The sequence below is a fragment of the Bos indicus genome, chromosome 19 (genome assembly GCF_029378745.1).
Source record: "Bos indicus isolate NIAB-ARS_2022 breed Sahiwal x Tharparkar chromosome 19, NIAB-ARS_B.indTharparkar_mat_pri_1.0, whole genome shotgun sequence".
Classification (NCBI taxonomy): domain Eukaryota; kingdom Metazoa; phylum Chordata; class Mammalia; order Artiodactyla; family Bovidae; genus Bos; species Bos indicus.
In genome coordinates, this window is record NC_091778.1 from 41,165,036 (window position 1) to 41,171,118 (window position 6,083).

The following is a 6,083-nucleotide window of genomic DNA, read 5'->3' on the forward strand; positions in this document are numbered from 1 at the left end:
ATACCAGTATATCTAGACAGTTAATAAATATCCTCTTCCTAACCTCAGAGAAGAATCGGAGGAGAGTTCTCTGAGAGAACCTAAGTTTTCATTTGCCTATTTCTATTCTTTTCACTGATGGCAGCTCTGCTGTCCAGCAGGGATGAGGGGCCCCTCTGCTGGGATGCTCCTGGGGATCCAGAGACAGTTTTGGCTGGACAAAGGGACAGGCCAGCTGCTCTTTGTGTAGGGACATGTGACCAGTTCCACCCCCCCAGCTCTTCCTGGCAGCATCAGGAACCCAGGGACCCCTGCTGGAACACCCATAATAAAGCTCAACCCTGAACTGAACGGACGTATCACCTGGCTCTGCTGTAAAAGTGGTGCTGTGAGGGGGAGGCTCGGGGCACCAGGCGGGGTGCAGGCTGGTGTGGGGAGTTCAGCTTCAGGAGATACAAGGATCACTCCACAATACCACCTCTTAAACCTTCTCCTCAACCCTCCTTTAACTTCCACCTCCATTTAGCTGACTCCACTTCTGGCTACCTCATGCCCTCCAATCTGAGAAGACATGGTAAGTAGTTGTCTGTTCGCTACACTTCTTTCTCTCTCACTCTCCTCTGCTCCTCCCAACTCCCAGCCAAGAGTTACCCCATTTGACCTCTTCCCATCGGTGAAAGCCCTCTGGTTCTGAACCCAGAATCCCCAGCCTCTGAAACCCTCCTTCTTTTGAGAATGCCACTCTGGCTCTGAGACTGACTCACCAGTCCTCATCCTCCACATAAGTATAGCGAGGCCAAGACAAGTATGCCCACTGGCACCAAGGGCCCTGACCTGAAGCAAAGGGCAGCTCTAGGGGTACAGCAGAACTTGGCCCTGAATGTGTATATGCCTGTGCATTGGGCACACTGGTTTATTAGTGTTATTTCAGCATTGTGATGCAGAGAGAGTAAGTGTAACAGCTGCTCCTTGCTTGCAGTGTTTATTGTTACCTAGAGACAACCTCCTGGCTTTTTCCCAGCTCCCCCCCCCCACCCAGCTTACCCCCCTCCCTGCCAACAGTCCTCCCCTCCCCACACTGATGGGAAATTTATGGCTTGCCCATACCATCTCTTTAACCCTCTCCTGTCCATAAGAGAGGTGGGCCAAGGGAAGCCAAAGTGAGCAGTGGGCGTGCCTAGGTCCCAGCAGGGTAGAATAGTTCATGGAGGAGGGAAGGAAAGACAGAGGGACGGAAGACACCTCTTCTTCCCAATCTGTGTCTGGACTCAGGCCCCAGTTTCCTTCCTGACTGTCATGTTGAGAGAAAAGTCTTAGGATCCCAGGCTTCTCACAAGATTATTCTCTTTCCTGGGTATCTCTAAGCGCCCCCCTCCCCAGTGGACTGGCTGCTCCTGAGCAAGTACAGCAAGGTAGTATTGAGACAGGAGGAATAAATGCAGAATGGCAGAATCCCCCGGGCCCCTCCTTTCTACGAGATGTCATATTGAGACAAACAAGAGGCTCTGGCATGAACGATGCTGGCTGGACCTCCACAGCTGAGTAGATGTCAAACATGAAGCTGGCTGCTGAGCCTGGTGGGGAAAACAGCCCACCTTACCTTCACCCTGAGCCCAGCACTAAGGTCCTGAGAGAGTCCCAGGCCACCCTTCAAGCTGATCTCCTTGTTCTAGTTTGCTAATCCATTTTCTCCTGCTCATTGTTTGGTTTGATACATTGGGGAAGATCCAAGAGACCAAGGGAACTGAGGCCTCAGCAGTCCTGGGGAAAGAGAAACTCCTCTATCCCCTCTGGTCCCAGGACCTTTCATGGAGGGGCATCATGTCATATATTCACCATCCCCACTGGAAACAAGAGAGGTAACGGGATAGGATTTGAGCAGAAACGATAGAGGTTAGATATATGGAAAAACTTACTCATGGAATATAAGACTTCAGAATGGATCTACTTCTCTTTAGAGACTTTTCTTTTGCTTTGGATGGTTTTAAGTCTGTGTTTACCCAAGGGGCATTGGAAGAACAGGGGTAATTTTCTGGGGCTCCTCCAGACATGTACCTCAGTGCAGTTTCCTCCTCAGTTCTAAACCTAGCGTGTGTGGTTAGATTGCAAATTTATGGGCTGACAGCCTTGAGTTCCAATGCCAGTGCTCCTGTTTACTAGCTGTGCTACTTGGTAAATCCCTTAACCTCTTTTAGGCCTGGTTTCCTTGTCTGTGAAATGCAGATAACCTTTTAAGATGGTGAAGAGAATTTAGTGAAATAATATGTGTAAAGTACCTCGGGAAGTGCCTGATACCGAGTAGGTGCTCAGTCACTGGTGGTTGATACAGTAGAGTCTACTACTTTTTCAGAGTCATCAGGGCTGACATTTCTTCAAAGACTCTTATGAATCCCCTGGAATTATAGCCACATGTGAGTTTGTGCAAATGCTGGGGGTAATGTCCATAGTTTTATTGATGATTTGAAACAGGGTGGCAGTCTCCTGGAAAGGAAGTAGCCCCAGTCCTTTGAGTCACACTCCAGAAGAAGTCAGTTTCCCCATACCCATGACTTCAGCTAGGAGTTCCTCAGGTAGTGTCCTGCCTGGAAGTACAACTTCATCTAGAATGGAGCTGGGAGAGACAGCCAGTAAGATAACACAGAGGAATGGAAATCCCTGGTGGTCCAGTGGTTAGGACCCCGTGCTTCCACTGCAGGGGGCATGTGTGTTCCAGCCCTCGTCAGGGAACTAAGATCCTACATGCTGTGCAGCACAGCCAAAATAAAAGGAGAGCAGCACGGAGCACTTGCCAAGCACTTTACAGTTTGTAAGTGCGTTTACCTATATTAGCTGTTTTAAATACCCAGAACATCTCAGTAAAATGAAGGACTACTGGCATTGTTCTTGGTGTATTATATTTTTAAGTATGTTTAAAGTCTGTAGACTATTTCATCACCTAGATATGTCATGATTTATAAAGCTCATCCACTATTTTAATCTTTTAGATATGTTTACTGTTACAGATAATACCATGATGAACATCCTACCACATAAAACTTTGTGTTTTTTTTTTTTCATGTTTTATTGAGGTAGAATTGATATATAACATTTTATTAGTTTCAGGTTACAACATAATGGTTCAATATTTGTATATATTGCAAAATTATCACACAGTGAGTCTAGTTAACATCCATCACCATAATACTTACAGAATTCTTTTTTTCTTGTGAAAAACTTCCTGTAATGTTTAAAGTAAATTCAAGGGAGTGGAATTACTGTTACATCAGATACAAATACCCCACTCCCCATAGTTATAATCATTTTATTGATGCAATGAGAATAATATTTTTTAATCTTCCTCTTTGGAATTCTGCAGTGGGAACACAAGGGCAGGCCCTTCTCTCTCCTATACCCAGCAGAAACATTAATAATCTATCATATCCTTTTTAAAAATTAAGGTAATTGCAGTTGTAAAAATAATACAGAGAGTTCCCTTATACATTTTGCCCACATTCACCCAGTAGTAACATTTTGTAAAACTGTAGCATAACATCACAGCCAGAATATTGCCATTATTTCAATCCACCAGTCTTAGTCATATTTCCCTGGTTTTACCTGTCTGTTAAGTTCTATGCAGTTTTATAACCTCTGTAAATTCTTAAATCTGCTACCACAGTTCCAGCACCACAAGGATTCTTCATGTTACCCTTTTAATGATCACGCCTCTACGTCACCCCCTTCTTAACCCTTGACAACCACCAATATATCCTCTACTTCTAAAATTTTGTCATTTGAAAATAGAATCATACACTGTGTAACTTTTGGGGATTAAATTTTTTTCATTCAGCTTAATCCTCTGGAGATCCATCCGAGTTTTTTAATGTATCAGTAGTTTATTTTATTTATTTCAAGATATGGATGTACCACAGATGTACCATGTTTAACCATTAATCTATTAAAGAATACTGAATACAACATTGTAAATCAGCTATACTCCAATAAAATTAAAAGTTTTTTGAAAAGGAATACTTTGTGCTCTGACTTTGTGCTCACTTAGCAACTAATGAAAAAGCCTATTCTTGGTGACCTGAGTGTTGTTTCATATTCACGATTATTAAGTTTCTTAACCCTTCAGTCATGGCACCCACTATTACTTCCATCTCATAGACAGGGAAAATTGAGGCTCATAAATGATTTTCCCATGGTCACATGCTGTTAAATGGCAAAGAAGACCTTGGGACTCAAGACAATAGGGCTCTTTCTACTACAGCAGGCTTTCTCAGACATTGACTAAGGTTGCTGGGAAGACGATGTGGAAAAGAGAGATGTCAGAGGCAGGAAGAGCACTGATGCAGCCTGGGTCAGTTCAGGTCTTCACTGCTAACTTTGCTTCATAGGTTACAAGAGCAGTGTCATGAAGGTAAAGAATCTGCCTGCCAGTGTAGGAAATGCAAGAGATGCAGGTTCAGTCCCTGGGTTGGGAAGATTTCCTAAAGCAGCGAATGGCAACCCAACCCAGTATTCTTGTCTAGAAAATCCCATGGGTAGAGGAACCTGGCAGGCTACACTCCACAAATCGCAAAGACGGACACAAGTGAGCACGCCAAGTGCCCATATCCTGAAGCAGGGGGCAACATAGCCTGTGCATTTGAAATCATTTCCCCTTTGACACCTCAAGGCTGAAGTGGATGAAGCCCGTGAGCAGTCTTCCCACAGACCTGGGACCTGGAATGGGAAAGGGAAAACTCAGCCTTTGGGTATGTATCAGAGGACGAATAGCCAAGGCTGTCCTTGGAAATGTGAAGTTGAGTGTCTCTGATGACGTCTGAGGAAACTGAGTCCCATGACAAGTGAGCTTTCTATTCTGGGGTGACAGGTGGGTGGCAGAAATAGCATTTTAATAGTAAGGGAGAAGTAGCATTTTAATTTTTTTTGTGGTGGGGAACTATAGGTCATTTACACACCGCACATACACCTTGGGTGGGCTCAGTGTCTGGGACACGGTACGAGGCAAGCAGAGTGGAGTAAAAAAATGCCAGTTCACCATTTGCCTCTGCAGCTGCAACCAAAAGTATGCTCGGGCTTCAGAAGAGGCTTGCCTTCAGCATCCTCCGCTGTGACAAAAAGAAGGTCTGGTTAGGCCCCAATAAGACTAATGAAGTCACCGATGCCGCCTCACATCAGCAGCTCTAGAAGCTGATCAAAGGTGGGCTGATGATCTGGAAGACTATGATGGTCCATTCCCAGGCCCGATGCTGGAAAGACACCTTGACCCACTGGAACGGGATCCACCTAGGCACAGGTAAGGCAAAGGGTACTGCCAGTGCTCCGATGAGAAGGTAACCTGGATGAGGAGGCTGAGAATTCTGTGCCGGCTTCTCAGAAGATACTGTGAGCCTAAGAAGACTGACCACTTCATGTATCACAGCCTATACCTTAAAGTGAAGGGTAATATGTTCAAAAACAAGCAGATTCTTGTGGAACATATCCGCAAGCTGAAGGCAGACTAGGCTTGCAAGAAGCTTCTGGCAGACCAGGCTGAGGCCCACAGGTTGAAGACCAAGGAAGCCCACAAGCACCATGAAGAGCGGTTCAAGGCCAAGAAGGAGGAAATCATAAGGACTCTGTCCAAGAAGGAAGAAACCAAGAAATAAAGTTCTCCCTCTCTTCTCTGTACATACTGGCCTTGGCAACTACAAGCATCACTCATTCAATTAAAAAAACAAGTCTTTATCTGCCTAAAATAAAAGCCAGTTCACACTTAGTCCTCCCTTTACCACTGCTGTTTCTTTCCAAATCATGGACAGCTAAGTCGGAAGGAGCTAGAGAAATCATTTGGTCTATCCCTAAGCCTCTGGGCACTGGCGGAAGCTGACAGGTGGAAACCTAGAGTCAGCCCAAACGTGATGAATGGCAGAGATGCCAGCTTGCAGGAGAGAAAGTTTGGCTTTCCTCCTGGGAGCTATGTCTGGCCAAAGGCTGCCTCCTCCCACCTCCTGCTAGGACTGGATTTTTTTTTTACAGTTGCTGTTACCATTGCTCCCCTGGCCTATTCCAGTGGCTGTGGTGGACTTGTAACAACTTTCCCTGTCTACTTACAGCTCAGGAACCAAACTGAGAGTACA

At 45.3% G+C, this 6,083-nt stretch overlaps 1 pseudogene; it reads left to right on the forward strand.

The window, feature by feature from the left end:
- Positions 1–867: 867 nt before the first annotated feature.
- LOC139177574 (large ribosomal subunit protein eL19-like) lies at positions 868–5,793 on the forward strand (annotated as a pseudogene).
- Positions 5,794–6,083: the final 290 nt, after the last annotated feature.